The following is a 17,212-nucleotide window of genomic DNA, read 5'->3' on the forward strand; positions in this document are numbered from 1 at the left end:
AGTCCATAACCTCTCCTCTCAAGACTTTGGCAAGGCTTTGGAGCCACATGGAGCAATGGACAACATTGCTCTGTTCTGCTTTTCTCCTCCTGGCACATCTCCTGCAGGAGAGGGAGACAGGTGCAGTCTCACATTCTGTCACTAACAGGGAGGTTGGAAGCAGCAAAACAAAATTCCCAAGGCTTTCCCAGAAGTGGCAGTGTTTTTCAACAGAAATTGTGAATTACCCTTTTCTAATCCCAACCCTTGGCTGGTTTCCTGGAGCTGGGAGAATGCTTTCTGTCCTCTACTTGCTATTCAAAGGTGCTTGGTCCATCTTTGAAATATCTGTACCAGGTTACCAGAGAGGCCAAGCTCCAAATCCAGACCTGAAGGTTGCAAGGAGCAAACAGAGAGGATGGGTTTATCTGGAGTTCATTTCAGAAGTTTCCTTTCCTTCAGCCCCACATCATCTGAGCCCTCCCCTTTCATCCAGGAGATGGCACAGCAGCTGCTGCCTCTGAGGAGGGACCAGGACCAGCTGAGTGATCCATGTGCTTGGAAATGTTCCTTTCAGATCAACTATCCCCTTATGCCAGACAGAGTTTGAGTGGCTCATTGATCCATTCTGGGGGACACATTACAAGAAAAGAGGGAGAAAAAGAGAGAGAGAGAGGAAGAGAGAGAAACTCTCCTGTAAACCAATAAAAAGAGATGCTGGAAATACACAGGAGAAATTCTGGTAGTTAGAATGGGCTCAAGTCTCTGGGGCTTGATCCAAGGCAACAAAATAGTGACACATTTTGTCCTTTTTGAGGTAATTTTTTTAATTAGACAGGAACAGCACACTGGCATTGGGCCATCTTCAAACAAGCCCTAAGATTCCAGGGGCTTCCCCAAAGCAGAGCACAGCACAGCCACAGGGAAACCCTGTGTCTGATGGCAAATGTGAAGCTGACTTCAGAAGAAACATGAAGTGTCTTTCCAGGAATTGCTGTGGACTCTTTGGCCTCCATCATGTTTACAGCTGAGGTACATATCACACCTCACATCCACCTGAAGAAGAGCTGTAGTGCTCCATGCCATGACTAGAGGCTATATTGACATAAATGCCTGCATTCCTCGAGTCCTTCCTTGGTACAAACTCGTTGTATCTTCAAAGATGATGGCACTGGAGCTCATTGGAGCAGAATGAGGGGAGAAGAGGGGGCAGGGGCAAGGGGAGGGGACAGGACAGGACCCTCTGTCCAGTATTGGACATATCCTCATGCCAGGAGCAGTATTGTGCACAAACTGTTGCCCGTGGTCCTGCCTGAACAGCTGCACAACACACCACAAAAGCCACCAAGGATGTCCACCCTGCAGGGGTGTTCTGCTTTCCAGGTGCTCCAGGACTCCAAGGAAAGTGTGGATGCTCTAACATCCCACATCAGAGGTTTAATTCCCCTTAATTCCCTCCTCCTGGAGAGACTAGGAGACAGCAGAGACCACAGGGCCCTGGGAAATCACCTCTTTGTCTTCCTCTGGCCTCACTAGTGGATGGAGGCAGGAATGGGAATGCATGGTCTCACAGACAGAGGGCTAAGACATCCTGCCACAACATCAACAGCTATTTCTGTGAGTCTGTCCCTGACCCACAAGCCAAGCACTGGTAGCCAGTGTTCTGCTGCCAGCCACTGTGTTTATGAATCAACAGTTCAGTATTTTATGATTTGGGCTGAGGTGATCAGTCCCCTGCAGCTGGGCTGCCTGGCTGGGGTGAGTCACCTCCCTGCCTGCGGATCCTGCTGGTCGCAGGGTGACAAATAGCAAAGATGCCCTGAGGTAACAGCTCTTGAGGGTTTTTCATGCAAAGCCAGCTTGCTCAAGCCTTACTCTGGAGTCCTAAGGTCAGAACAAGTGGGAAATGCTGCAGGGAGCTCTGCAGTGCAGCAAACAGCCCAGGCTGCAGAAAGACATCACTGACTCCAGCTGATAGCAGGCAGAAAAACTCCTGGGCCTCGCCTTCAGCAGTGGAAAGTGAATCCATTCTCTGGGAAAGGAGATGATCTCTGGGCTGTGTCAGGGAGCCTGTCCTTGACATCTTGGCATCAGCTGGGATGGTCCCAGCTCAGTCCTGTGGGCTGCCACCCAGAAAAGCCAGGGTGCCATGTCCCCACCTCCTCTGCCCGAGGCCAGCACAGAGCGAGGCTGCCAAATATCTCCTTCACCTTGACCCTGAATCCCTGTTCCCCACTGGGCAGTGAATGCTCTCAGCTGTCAGTGCAGCAGAACTGGGTGAGGAGTAAGTCAAGGGCTTGGAAGTTTTTCCTGTGTGCAGTGATTCATGGCTCATGTTTGTCAGTAGATGGGAGTGTTTGGAGAAGAGCCAAGTCATCATGAAACATTTACAAATCCCAGACGTTTTGTGGATTTCACCACAAATTATCTTCTGTCCAACACAGCCAACCCACACGTTCATCGACATTTCTGAGCTGCAGTTTATTAATCCTCTGTTTCCAGCAATGGTGTGAAGATAGCAATGGCCAGCAAGAAGGGACACGCCACTGGAGTTGTGCCAGCTGGACAGGAGAGGGGTGGTGGTTGGAAGCCCAGTGACTCCTCTCCATGGCTTCTTCACCTTGCCCAGCAGTCAAAGGGATGTGGATCAAGACTTCCCTGAGGAGAAGGAAGCAAAGACTGTTCCTAAAAGGGCAAAGGCCATTCCAGCTCCTCCAAAAGATCTGAGAGCATCTATGGAGAGGTGTAGTAGAAACATAAAGCCTTAATGAGGGCTCAGAGCCCAGGAAAAAGTGTCAAAATGGGATAGAAGAGTATGAGGCATTGATGGCACCAAGGCCATTCAGATTGCAGCACATCTATGAGTAGCTTTTCGAGACCCACATACTGGGAAAATAAAGAGCAGCCCAAAACAAAGAACAGCATAAAATTAAGGAGAGACTATGCTCAGGGAAAAGGAGTCTAAAGGAGTCTTTAATAAGAATGAGGTAAAAGTGCCCATGGCACACACATGAAAACACAGTTCAGCTCCTAAATTTATCCAAAGCCAGTGCATGGGCAGTAGCTGAGAGCCCAGGAGATGTGAGAACTCACCAGCTAATATCCCTTCTCCTCTCTAGTCTGAATGCTGGACATTTGTCTAAGTGGGTGTGAGACACTGAGAAACTGAAAACAGTTTTGTTTGAAATAAAATAACCTTTTCCTTCACCTTTCCCTCTCAGAGACACGGGAAAATATGTGGGAATATGGGAAAACATGTGAGGAGATCTGTGGAAACATTTGCATGTGGTGGGGACAAATCTCAGCTTGCTTTTCTGAAGAGGGAAAAATTTTTAATTTTAATGGCATTTTGGGTTGATCCCTCAAAGAAGGTACAGACCCCACTTTTCCTGATGTTTTGGGATGTAACTTGAGTAGGGTTTTTTCTCCCCCTACCTTACAGTGCAGACTGTCCCTCCATTACAAGGTGGGAAGGAAATCCAGCATGCTGGAGAATTTGTTCATGGCCTCTCCACTCACAGTGACTCTCTGGGACAGGACACAGCTCAGCTTTCCTGCTCGCTGAGCACTGGAAACAGATCCATGAAGATCATGGAAAGCTGTTCATACCTCTCTGACAAAGTGAGGTCCTGGGGACATGGCTCATGATTCACCAGGCAGTGAAGGTGGAGCCCTGAGGAGGACTGGTCCTGGAAAGGTTCATCTGAGAGGGACAATCCCTTTCAGGCTGATGCTGGGATGCTCATGGCATTCAGGGAACAGCAGTCCCCAATCTTACTATGCCCAGGTATCTCTAATCAGTTCATTATATCTGATTCAGATTTTCCCTCTTGCAACAGCTAATGCCTCTGGCAGCAGCCATGGCTAACACTGCCAAGACGTTCTGCTGTGCATCCTTGTGGAGTGGCTCTTGGCTTCCTCCAGCCTTCAGTTTCAGAGCTGAAAGTGTATTTCTGATATTTTAATGTCTGTCAGCTCCTACACCTCGCCAGCGTGGGTAGATAGTGAAATACAGCAGGGAGAAATTAACTGCCACCCTCCACGGGAGCCCATGGTGAAGCCTGAAACCAGACAGTACCACACATGGTGGCAGGTGCAAAGCCTGGCCATATCTGGACAAGAAGATTTGGCTTGCTTTGGCTGTCCCTCCCAGCCAGGCTGGGGCCATCCCCACACCCTGGCCATGCCAGGATTTACACACTGTGCCATGGAAGTGCTGCCAGCACCCAGCGAGTTGAGCCCAGGGTGCCTCTTCATGCCACGAACGGGCAGCAGGTCACATTGCACCTTTTGGTGCCAGACACTGAGGAATGTCCATGCCATGGTGACTAAGGTGTCCCCAGGTGTTAAACAAACATCCCAGGGCTGCCAGACCTCTGCACTGCAGCCAGACTCTGTCAGGACCCTCATAAGGTCATCCTGATTCCAGCTAATAAGACTGTGCAAATCATGAGAAAAATAGTAAATTGCCTAATCCAACCTCCTGGGTATCTTAGGCCTTTGATATTTGTCTTGATTTTTCTATAGTAGGGCTAATAATCTGGCTCAAGCTTCTCTTCCAGATAGCAACGCTACTGGATTGCACCAGCACTGCTTCATTGAAGAAAATCCTTGCCTCACTGCTCAATCGGGATTTCATGGTGCTGACAGCAGGGCCATTAATAACGAACCCATTTTTTGATGTATTTTATAACACAGAATGATTTACCAGGGCTTTCACAGCTGTTTTGACAATAAGCTTCCCTCTGAGCAGTGTGGGAGGCTGCAGGAAGAACCAAGTCCCAAAACTGGCAGGAGGAAGAGATGGGACAACCTTGTCAAGCCCATCCAGGGCAGGGGACTGCCACATCACAGGGGGACAGGGCAAGGTGGAAGGCAGTCTCACCCCTCAAAAAAGGGACAGTGTGGCTGTGAGACAAATTTAAATCACCATGTTCCCTCAGCACAAGTCCCAGGGCGTCCTTACTGGATGAAGGACAGGGGCTGAATGTTTCTCTGGAGCACCCCCATTTGTCAAGCAGAGTACTCATAGTAAAATTACATAAGAAGTGTTGGCTAGGGGATCAAATCTCCTGATCCAGGCTTTAAAATGGCTCTTTGGGGTTAGCAGGAAAGCAGCTTGCTTGCACCATTGATGGATTTTCCTCAGCCTCCCTCCAACTGGCACAGCTCGGGGGAAACCAAGGTAGCCCCTCTGCCTCTCGCCCCCCACATCAGCACGAGGGTGAGCCCAGCCCCCACCTTCCCGGTGAATGAACTCAAAAAAACTTAAAGCTCAGTTATTTCTTTTCTCCTGTTCTCAGAGTCCTTCTGAATATCTGCTCCAGCTCCTCAGGCTCCAGGGATTTGGCTCTGGCAAATAAGCTCAGGCAAGCAGGAGCTGACTGTTACATGACCCTTCTTGTAATTTTCTGGAAATCTCGTCTGTAGGATAAACAGACCAATGTTAACCTTTATATAGTAAATAAAACTCCAGTGAATGTGGCCACTTAACATGTCTAAAAGATGCATTTTTACTCCTAATATTAACACATTTTTAAAGAAATCTTTCTTTGGCAAAAGCCAAAAAAATATTTGTTTCCTGTTTCAGTAAATAGTCACCATGGCAGAGCAATTCCATCTGATACTTACTCCCTGCTCCATACAGCTGATCCCCCTTTATCTCTGTTTACTGCAGAGATACTATTAAATACCTTCAGCCGCTCCTGCTTGCAGATTTCCAGAGAGCCCATATCCTGTTTATAGCATCCCTGCCAAGGCTGCTTATGGGGGAGCTCCAAACAGGAGAGAGAAAGGGTTGAGAGGGAGATGCTGAAAGGAGGAGGTGGAGAGATATTTGCTGCTACCTCCAAGCACATTCCACTGCGAGCAACAGCAAAAGAAAATCTCAGAATCAGAAAGGTTTGGATGGGAAGGAAGGTTAAAGTTTATCCCATCCCACCCCCTGCCTTGAGCAGGGAGACCTTCCAATGTTCCAGGTTGCTTCAAGCCCCATCCAGCGTGGCCTTGGGCATTTCCAGGCATGGGGAATCCACAACCTCTCTGGGCAACCTGTGACAGGGTTTCATCACCCTCACAGGGAAGAATTTCTTCAGTCTTCAAGACAGCCAAGTATTGCCCCAAATGCATCCAGGGAATGCCTGGCTGAGGTCTCCAGAGCCTCCAGAGCTGCACTGGTGATGGAGGGACCTGCCCTAGGCTGTGGCTGCTGCAGTGTTGTCCATTCCCACAGCCATTCCTGCACTACTCACCAGCTCTCCCTGAGCATCAGAAGTTCCTACAGCGCCTGTGAAGCCCCTGATGCAACCCCTGCTTAGAGCTTGGAGCCTGGGGCTCTCAGCACATTCAGCAGACAAGCAGGGAAGTTTTTGGAGCCTGATTTATTTTGCTCTTCCCAGCTGTTGTGTCAGATGGAGCAAGGCTCTTCCATTCCATTTGGAAAGGACTGCACCCACTCAGCCATCTGCACGCTGCTGCTGGGGATCCGTGTGGGCCTGAGCTGTGAGAGCTGTGCCAGGGTACCTGCAGACACACCTGTGCAACATCTGCACACCTACTGGGCACTTCAGCCCTTTATCCCTTCATTAGACACTCACAGTGATTTCTCACTTCCCCTCAACCTAGAACAGATCTGGGTTTTTTACAGCCACGTGTTTTCTCTGCAAGGGAGTTTATGAGAGCAATAAAAGGCAGAATAATGATTAAGGGAGACAAGGAAGGGTTTGCACATCTTGCTTGAGAGCAATCTTGCTTTTGTTTTTGGGCCAATCTGCCTGACATGTGATGTTTCACGTCACATCTGGCTTGCATTCAGAAGGAATGCAAATGCTTCCAGCATCAATTTAGTCTCCTATAAAGAGCTGAGCCTCATTGGGCACCACCATGGGCTTTGGGGACACCAGATATGGGGAGGATGACTTGTCCTTGTGCTTTTGTGCAGCAGGATGACTGAGAAGACTGAACCTCACAGAGAAGTTTGTCAGGAACTGGAAGAGGCTGTCCAGAGCAGCTGCAGAGTTACTACCCTGTGAAGTGCTCAGAAATGTGTGGATGTGGCATTTGGGGACATGGTTTAGCAGAGGACCTGGCAGTGCTGGGTTAATGGTTGGAATTGGTGATCTTGGAGAGATCCAGATCACCAGATCTGGATTTCCAACCAGAATGATTCCATGACACTATGAAGCCAGCTGAAGCCAACATGGACACTGGGTTTCACAGGAACAGAGTCAAGGAGAGGGTTTGCTGCAATGCTCTGCACTGCAGAGTCTGGGTTTAGGTGTCAGATCAGTATCTGTGAGGCTGGAATACCCCTGTGGTGGATGGGGAAACTGGGGAGGGGGGCAGGCCAGCTTCCCAATATCCCACACTGGGAGCATTGGACCAGAGACCATTGATGAGCAAGACAGAGTCTCCGAGGCACAGGCAAGGATTGGGCAGGGAGGCCCTGGCTGCAGCCTGGAAGCTTTGGCTCTCAGCTGAGGCATGGAAGTCCTGATATGGGAAGTCCTCTCCATGGAAGTCCTCTCCTCCTGGATGGATTGCACATATCACATCTGACAGTCCCTGGCTGAAAAGCAGAAACATTGTAGGGTCTCTGAGCTGAGCAATTTGCATCCTGTGGGGTCTGTGGCATACACTGTAGCCTGCATTCAGGCACTGCTGGGTCAGGGAACTTCTGTGGACCGCTTCCAACTTGGTCTCTCCTGGGGAAGGGAAGAGCAAAGATAGTATGAGGACTGCTAGCCTCTCCAGCGCTTCCTCAGGGGATACCTCCCAAAATGAGTTATCCTCCATCCCTCAAAAACCCAGTTTCAGTGATGACCACTCACCTCCCAGCCCAACCTGTCTGACCCACAAGTCAGTCCTGGTCTGACCAAACCCTCCATCCCAGCTCATCCCAGCTCAGCGCTTGCTGTGGAGGAGCACAGAGGCAGGGGAGCACCAGTCACCCCAGCAGGCCTGGCCGTGTCAGCAGCTCAGAGACAGAATCCCAGATGCAGAGCCTGTCCTAAAACCTTCTCAGCTCAAGCCTCACCATCGCACTGACCCGAGCAAGGCTTGCAGACTTGACAGAACCATCCCATCCACAAGTTTGGCAGACCTGGAGCCACGAGCCCGGCTGGCAGCCACCTGCCCAGAGCTACATTCTCCTCCACCCCCCAAGACAAGTGGGTTTTGTTCGGGGTGTGCGCAGGATGTGGCTCGGTGACCCCTCTGGGCGAGAGGCAGCTGCTCTGCCACCGCTTCCCCAGCCGCGGCCGGGGCAGGAGGCAGAAAGCCCTCTTTGTGCTGGGGAAGGTGTCAGGTACTCGCCGTGCAGGAGCTGAATTGGGCCTTTTCATCGGCTGAGAGGCTCTCCGGCTGAGGAATGCTGGCTCCGGGCTGGAGCTGGCAGGGAGCTGCCTGCAGCGGGCCTGGCGGCTCCGCAACGAGGCCCGCGGCCTGCCCGCCCTGAGCCGTGCGCTGAGGGCAGCAGCAGCGCTGTCCCCTCGGCGGGGACACAGCCGTGAAGCTATTTATAAATTTAGAAACCAGCGGGTTTATAAATTCTCCCCTCAAAAGGGGAAAAGTCGCTGTTTGGGGAGGCACATCCTGGTGGGAGCGTCTGGGGCACTCGAGGCCTGCAGCAGGCAGGCCCAGAGAGAAATGTTTCAGGGAATGGTTTCTCACCACAGGTTTCTCACACAGGATAATTTTGCAAGGGATGCTTTTAAGACACGCATTTCAGCCCAGTATAACCGTGCTTTCAAGTTTAATCTTGTTTGAAAAGCTGGGGAATCTGCAGTGTTTGGGGCTGCTTCAAGCCTCATTTTCGTGTCTATTTTGGAGGCAAGGAATCCATAACCCATCTGACAAAACAGCTTTGGTTTCTAAATTAAGCTTCTGTGTACCTCAAAACTGTAATGTCTGTTATTAAAATTGACATTTCCCCCACAATAACTGCAACTGCTGTACGAAGGATTTGGGTTCTAGTTCAGGCAGAGATGATTGATATGAACCAGACAGCAACACACACAGTTATGGCTACTGCTTGGGTTTTTTATTTGGATTTTTTTAACAGATATTTTGTCATTTCTGCCCCACAGTCACATGAAGGTTTTACCTCAAGAAGTTGCCAGTGATGAGCCATTAACTTCCAGTGATCACCATGCTATTAGCCAGAGTCACTGGGGAAAATGCTGCCTCCAAAACTGCTGGAGGCTGCTCAGTGTTAGAAAGTGGGAACTTACTTCAAAATAAATAAATGAGGAGAGTTCATTTAAAGGGCCCTAAAGGCAAATTCATTTCAGGCCGTAGCTTTGATATGGAAGCTGTGGATGTGCCCATCAATGAGGCTCTGAAGGCTACACAACTTAAGAGAAAAAGCAGAAAGGCCCATGTGGGAAAGAAAATGAACAGCATTTGCTGAAATGACAGAGTTTCATTGTGTATTTGAGCTGAACGGGGCACTTCAGAAAAAGGAAATCCAGCCTTAGTACAGGCAATAGAGACAATATAAAGCATGCCAGGGATTACCTAACAAGGGAATTAGGATGGGATTTCATCAGAGCAAATGGCAAAAAATGTTATAAAATAAAAAGGTACAAAAATAAGCAATGAAAAGACATAAGAATACATAAAATCTGATGTTTGCGAGTAGGTGGAATCCTGGGAGCGAAACAGAGGGTGATGGCAAAAAGTAAGAATGGGAAGCTGAGGGGTTTCTCTGGATTGTTCAGGTCCATGGAGGGTGGGGGTATAAAGCTACTCTGGATCAGCTCATTTCAGGTTTTAAAATGAGCAGTGGGGGTATCAGAAGAGGATGCTGGAATAAATTGTCATGCTGAAGAGCAATAAGTCACTGAGTGCCGATGAGGCATCCAAGACTTGTGTAGGAACATAAGAATGAAATGACTGAACTACTGACAGAAATATGCACACCAAGGTCTGTGCTCAGCAGCAATCAAAAATAACCAGGGAAATGATAGGACGCAGCAGGGATGGGAATGGGTGGAATCTGGAACACATTATAAAGCCATCACAGAGGCAGCAGGGTGCCCTCCTCCCAAGCTGAGCCCTCTCCTGCAGTCCTGCCCCACCCCATGGGATGTGGGGGAGCAGAGGGGCAGAAAGGTTTTGGGGGGAAACAACAGTGGAGTGCACCAGGGACACCAGGAGGGAGGGTGGTTTGGTGGGGCAAGCAGGCAAGGAGGAGATGTTGGGATGGGGATACCCACACAATGCAGTATCCTCCACCTCACCCTCTTCTGTTACCCAAAAATGAGGTGTCAGGGAGTAACTCACACAAGATGCTGTGGGACTCACTGATGTGCTGCAGTTCTTGTCTGCAATTTGTACCAGCTCATGTGGCCTCACACAGACACCCACAGCTTGTCCAGTGCTCCAAGTGCAAGGGAAGGTTGCAAACCATCTGAGTTCTTTGGGCTGCTGGCAAGGAGGAAGATGCCCTCCTCACATGCCAACTGCAAGGCCCTGGGAGGTCTCTTTATGACCACACTGAGGCTCAGGGGGTGCAGGAGGAGGGTGCAGGCAGCAGGGGAGTGGGATCAGTGGGGCAGGGTGCTGAGGAGACATTTCCCTCCCAGGGGGCAGAGAAAGATGGGAAGGCAGTAGGAGAGAGAAGAGGAATTCCCTTTAAGTCTCTCTTTTTTGATGAGTGTTTTCACTCCTGTCTGAACTAGCTGAAGGCCTTTTACAGCCTTTTCCAGTCCTAGAGGGTCTGTTCATGGTGGTATCCCAGCATCACTACCCACAATCTGTCTTGGTCATTTTGTGTCCCCAGAGAGAAGCAGCAGGGGACAAAACAAGTAGATGAGCAGTATTCCTACCACCTGTCTTACATGGTGAGCAGCCTGGTCAGGGCAGGAGGTGTCTCAGCTCACTCTGTGCTCTGCCCCTGGAAGCAGCTCCTGCTCACGGACCAGCCAGCACAGCTTCCCTGGGAGTCAAGGCTCAGTGGAGGAGAGGGTCTCCAACAGACAATGATTCATGGTTGATCATTTTAGCCAGAGCTGGATTGAATCAACTCCTCTCTCCCATGGCTCTGCCAGGTCTCATGGCCCAGGGAGGGGAGGAGAGAGGAGAAATAATGAAATTTCCCATCCAGAATCGAGGGGGATTTATAGCTGTTGTGATAACCTCGGCCATTAGTGAGGCTCGCTCAAGAAACCATGCTGATTTCCAAGTTCCTGATTTACTAAACAACAAAATGAAAAGTCAACATAAATCACTTCTGCTCACACAAGTGGCAGCTGTGGGGAGCCTGCCACGGGGATATAGGAGGGCTGGTGCCCAGCTGTCTTGGCTCTGGGGTGTCCTCTGAGCTCTGCCCAGCCCAGGCACTGGATGGCAGTCTGGGCACAGCAACCTCACCCTGCCATGACATGCAGCAGCCACTCCTGGGGCAGGAGCACAGAGCCAAACTGATGGGATCAGGGCAGAGGCTCCATACAGGGGCAGTGGCTCCAGTAGGTCCAGACAGAGCATTGAGAAACTCTGGGACAGGTCCCCAGAGAGGGGCAGGACGGGATTTTCCAGGGCTGATCTAGGCAAAGCCATGGTCATGCCAAGCCAGTGCTGGAGACAGTCCTGCTGCTGGTGGGAGGTTGGTCTGGAGACCCTGTGTGCCCTCCCATCAACCTGCTGAGATCCTGGATTTACAGCAGAACATTTCCCCCAGGCATTGCTGTACCAGCCCAGGATGTTCCTGCTTTCTCTTGCATGCAGCCCCTTTAGTCTAAGGATGCTATCAGCATCCTTCCCAAGAAGATACACCTGCCTTCCCCAGCCAGATGGCAATGTTCTCATCCTACAGAAATATCTGTGTTTTCCAGTGCTACTAACTAAATGTCACAAGGGAGTTTATAAAAAGAAAAAAGTTAAAAACCCAAGAATTTACATGGCAATGGCATGTGACAGCGTGTCCTGTGGCAGCAGGGTGTGGATGGTGCAGTGTCAGGCTCCTGAGAACATGAACAGCTCTCAGGACATGCATGGAGTGAGTCAGGACAATGCCTGGTGGAACTGTATCAGGATCACTTTCCAGGTAAAGGGGAACAAAGAGGCAGATCATGAAAAATCATCACTACTGCCATGGTGGTGAAGCACATCCAATATCCTCAGGCTTCTGGTAGGGAAACCAGGACATGTATTGCTCTGTCTTACCATAAAAGACAACAGAGAGGCCCAAGTTGTTTGGGCAGCAGCCCTGAAAATACCTGTAAGGTTAGAAGCAAATTAAATTGGTGAGAAGGGAAACAGGCAAGTTGAACATACTGATATACGTGTATGGACATATTATATCATGGCAGAGAAAGTTGCTATCCTGATAAGATAAAAGTGAAGGGAACCTGACACACTGCCAACACCAAATGGTACAGGGGAAGTTTCAAATCATTGGATGTGCTCAGTACTAAGGACAGGAAGAAATAATATTAATTTGCAAAATGCAAACACACAGCAAGCCTTTACAGAAATAAAAGGCAGAACAAGGCAATCATCAGCTCAGGAAAATGCTGTATCTAAGGCAGAGAAGTAAATAGAAGGTGCTTGGACTCAGTACAATTCACTGACCTCTTGGAGATCCATCACTGCTGCAAGCAGCAGGAAGGGAGACTGGACATGGCTCCAGGGGGATTTGGTGTCCCAGGTCTGTGACTCCCTGAACTCCACAGCGGGGTCATGTTCCCAGCATCAGCCTCAACCTGGGAAACAAGCAAAAACTCTGGACAAAACCCCTAAAATAGGACTTAATCATTTATTTCCCCATCCACGTCCCTGCAACTGTTCCTGGAAGAAACCCATTCCCTAGGTTTGCTGGGATCTTTTCTATGTGCCTGTGTTTGGAGAGTGATATCTGTAAGATGAAAAACTGCACTGCACTAAGAGATTAGCTAGATTTACCTTACTGGTTTTTCCTCTGTGAGCAAACTAGCCTGCAGACCCAATATCACACTGTTTCTAGTCCCACAAAATGTCTCCCTGCAGAGATTTCCATAAAATTCAAATATTTCATCCTTATTCACAGGCTAGGCTGGAGGATGTGTTGCTCTTTGCTGAGCAGGGGAGTGCACACTGCACAGTGATGATTGCTTTGAGGCTTGCACAGAAGAAAATGTTGTTTCTGGATAAATAATCCCATCACATAACCCACAGCACATGTTCAGCATCCAATGAGCAGAGTTCCAGCAGCCAGCTCATTTTCATCAGTGCTATGCACAGCATTGTTTCATCCAAAGCACAATCCTGGCCCTTGAGACTCAAGAGACATCACAGTGCAGACCCTGGAATATTGCACCAGGGTTGCTGGCTATTGATTTCAGAGTTAATTTTACAGAGTCCTCAGCCTTCAAGGCATGACAAAATGTCTGGGGCAAAGCACTGCCCCAAGGCTTAGGCACTGGGCAGGGCTCTGTGTTTGATACCAAATGTTCAGGGGCACCTCTTCAGGACTGCCCTTTGATTTGCTGCTGTTCCTTGTGCTCCAGAACAAGTTACACCTTCGTCCCCATGGTCTGCCTGCACTGGTTACCAGTCCAGCCTTGCTGCCATCACAGCAAGAAAATTCCCCTGAGACAGAAAAATTTTAGTGTTAAGTTCTGCCCAGATAATCACAGCCTAGGACACAGGAACACAGAGGTCCTGCAGAGTCCTCCAAGACATCCAGGTCACCTGGGGGTCTGGCTGTACCTTGCTGGGCCTAACAGGAGTGGATTGTCTGCCCCTGGATAAGCCCCATCTTCCTAAATAAAGTCTGGTCAAATCAAGACATTTTTATCTCCCAAACTCTCCTACAACAGTTTGCTGTAGTGGGGACTCCCCAACTCTCATGACAAAGCCCCAGGGCAGGAGGCCTTTCCAAACCTGTATCCTTATCATTCCTTGCCAAATCCCTGAAATTTCTTCAATAAATAGCTAAACTGTACACAGGCTTTCTGTGATGTGGGTCATAAATACCATCTGGCCTCACAGATAATGTTCTGAGACCAGCTTGTTACTGTACAGTTCACATCAGCTGCCAGGATTTCACATTCTTTAGAGTCACAAAGTGGTTTGTGTTGAAGGGACCTTGAAGTTCATCCCATTTCCACCTTCTGCCATGGCAGGAACACCTTCCACTATCCCAGGTTGCTCCAACCCCTGTCCAACCTGGCCTTGGACATTTCCAGGGATGGGGCAGCCACAGCTGCTCTGGTGTGCTCTGGAATTCATGAAGAATTTCTTCATTCACTTCTCCATTCACATCTAATCTAAATCTCTCCTCTATTAATTTAAAATGTTTCACCCTTGTCCTATCCCTGTCTGCTCAGATAAAAAATCTCTCTCTCTTTTTTTTATAACCCTTTTTCTCTATTGCCATTGTAGAAATTTAGATCAAAAGACTTTTTGACTGGACAGGATGCATTCTCCATGCAAGAGTCCCTGCATTGAGCTAAGAAATTAATTGCAAGCAGGGAATGAGGAACACTGAGGTGATGGGATGAGATAGGGCATGGCAGGAAATCACACAGCACAAGGAGGGGATGGCCAGGGAAGGAGAGCAGAGAACTCATGCTCAGGATGTGACCTGCATGTCCCATCCTCACCTGAGAGAGCTTCTTACAGCAGATACCAACGGGGACAGATTTTTATGTGGTGTTTTTCCTTGCAGTAAAATAAAAATGGTTTAACAGCTTTTGTAACTCACTGCCTCTTTGCTGCCATTTTCAGTCCGCATTTTTGCACTGAAATAAGCAACTGAATACAACTGCTCCTCTAGGTTTCCCCTACTTGACACAAGGCTGTTGAGAAATCTCAGATTCTCATTGAGGCTGCCTGTTTTTGGGGGCAATAGAGGGGAAAAGAGTCACAAAAAACACACAAAAGCTCTGGAGATGGAGCAGGGCCCATGCAGGATCCCAAACCCCACTGAGAAACCCTTGTTTGGTAATAAAAATATTCCAAGCCATTTAATAAAACTTGACAAATGGCATGAAAGTGTTTCACAGCTCTGGTCATTTTCCCATCTGTGACGACCCAGGAACCAAACAGAGCTGAGTTTGTAAAGGACTGTGGGGGAGCAGTGCTTATTAGATTACAAAGAACATGACTTCTTGTGAGAAAACCCAAAAAGTCATGTTTTTTGTCATGAAAGTCTAGGCTGTGACAAATCCAATGTGTTAATCGTGATGGATTTTTACTGGAAATCGTCAGCACAGAGCAGGGTCATTGCAGCACTGGCCCCACTCGAGTCCTCCTGCCTCAGCTGTGGGTGAGCAGTGATGAAGCTGCACCCTGGGATTATCCTTCTGTGCTCCAAGGACACAAACTGGGACATTCACCCCCCAAAAAAGGGACTGAGGACTCCTCTCTGTCCCACAACAGCCTCCCTCGTGTCCAGGGCTGGCTGGACAAAATCTCAGACCAAATCTGTGTTTCACAGCTCTGCCTGACCCATCCCTTGTCCCTGCAGATAAATCACCCTCCTGTCCTCCTCGGGAAGCACGGTCCGCGATCACAAATGAACCTTTCTCCACAGGGCACACTGATGTCCAGCCACAGCTTTATTTTTTCACTTCTTCCATTTCTTTTTCCCCACCCCACCCCTTTTTCCTCTCTTTGTGAGGCTCTTTCAAGCAGGTTCCCTTCCCGTTTGACCCAGAGGTTCCTTTTCTGAACTTGCAAGCCTTCCCATCCTGCTTTCCCATCAGATAGCACATCTCATCCCAGGCTGCTTCCTCATGGGGTGGAGTGAGGGATAACTGCAAGAGGGGCTGGGAGACACAATTTGAGCTGCTGGTCCTGCCAAGACAGTGCCTGAGCTGCTTTGGAGAGCGTGGTGCCATGGGAAGAAGAGGTCAGGGTGAGGAGCTGGTGTGCTCAGTGATGAGGATGAAGAATTGGCTCTGGAGAAGAGGTGGGAAGAGAAGGTCAGTGGTTGGTAGGGAGGAGAGTGAAGGTCTGTGATGGGCTGGTGTGCAGGAGTCTGGATCTTGTCAGAAGACTATGAGGAACAAAAGAGGTGGCTAGGGCTGGAAAGGGAGAAAGAACAGTGAAGAAGGAGTGCATCAGCAGACACAAATTCAAAGAATTGCAGAATCACAGAATGAAGTAGGCTGGAAAATACCTTTGAGATCATTAAGTCCAACCTATGACCTAACCCAACACCTCCTCATCAACTAAACCATGGCCCTGAGTGCCATCTCCAGTCTCATTTTAAACATGCCCAGGGATGATGACCCCACCACCTCCCTGGGCAGACCATTCCATTGCCCAGTCATTCTTTCAGTGAAGAATTTTCTTCTGATATCTAACCTAAACTTCCCCTGACACAGCTTAAGGCTGTGTCCTCTTGTTCTGTCAGTGCTTGCCTGGGAGAACAGACCCACCTCCAGCTGGCTACAGCCACCTCTCAGGGAGTTGTAGAGAGTGGTAACATCTCCCCTGAGCCTCGTGTTTTCCAGGCTAAACAACCCCAGCTCCCTCAGCTGTCCTTCATAGGACTTTTCTTCCAAGCCCTTCAGCAGCCTTGTTGCCCTGCTCTGGATGCATCTGAGCATCCCCTGAATTAAGGGTTCCAGAACTGGACACCCTACTCAAGGTGCAGCTCACCAGTGCCAAGGACAAGGGAAGAATTACTTTCCTGGTCCTGCTGGCTGCACTAAGACAGTTCAGCTGAGAAAATCCCTGCAGGGAAAGCATCTTTCCTTGTTCCACACCCCTCAGCCCTTGCCAGCAGCAGCCCTAGTCTCCAGGCTGTGGTGGGGTTAACACACTGAGAGCTGCCTCACCTAGCAGAGGACATGCAGATCTCACTGTGGTCCCCAGGGGAAGGGTGGAGACCTGTGCTGGGCATCCCCAGAGACATCCATTCCCAGGCTGTGCCACCCCATTCCCTGCAGATGGGTTCCAGGGTTTCCCAGCACATCCTCCAGCCTTCATGGCAGCATTTCCCCTGTTTTATCTTCATGCTGGGTGCTGCATGGAGAAAGGAGGCAAAGAGCAGCCCACACCAGTAGGATATGACAATTTTAAGCCAGCAAAGGAGGATGCTCAGCCAAGCCAACCTGCAAACGAGAACCACATTATCCTAGCCACAGAAAAGTGCCAAGAGCTTCAGGGCCGTTCCACAGACTCCTTTAGAGCCGTATTGCCTGGCGTGGAGGAGCCATCCTTTCCCAGCAGAAGCATCCCAGCATCCTGCTGCCCAACAGAGGGTGCCACACACCCCAAAAAAAAGGGCAATGGGAACCCT

The 17,212-nt window shown here is 49.5% G+C and overlaps 1 long non-coding RNA gene across 2 annotated transcripts; it reads right to left on the reverse strand.

Annotated features, from left to right (window-relative positions):
• Nucleotides 1-788: 788 nt before the first annotated feature.
• On the reverse strand, nucleotides 789-8,617 carry LOC111938568 (uncharacterized). Of its 2 annotated transcripts, none has more exons than XR_015278750.1 (2): nucleotides 8,293-8,617; nucleotides 789-7,682 (listed from the first exon to the last, which is right to left on the reverse strand). It is a non-coding gene; the product is annotated as an uncharacterized LOC111938568 (long non-coding RNA). The 2 variants fall into 2 exon arrangements; XR_002869015.2 differs by having other exon boundaries at nucleotides 8,027-8,611.
• Nucleotides 8,618-17,212: the final 8,595 nt, after the last annotated feature.

Source organism: Cyanistes caeruleus, chromosome 22 (assembly GCF_971803275.1).
Source record: "Cyanistes caeruleus chromosome 22, bCyaCae1.hap1.1, whole genome shotgun sequence".
Classification (NCBI taxonomy): Eukaryota; Metazoa; Chordata; class Aves; order Passeriformes; family Paridae; genus Cyanistes; species Cyanistes caeruleus.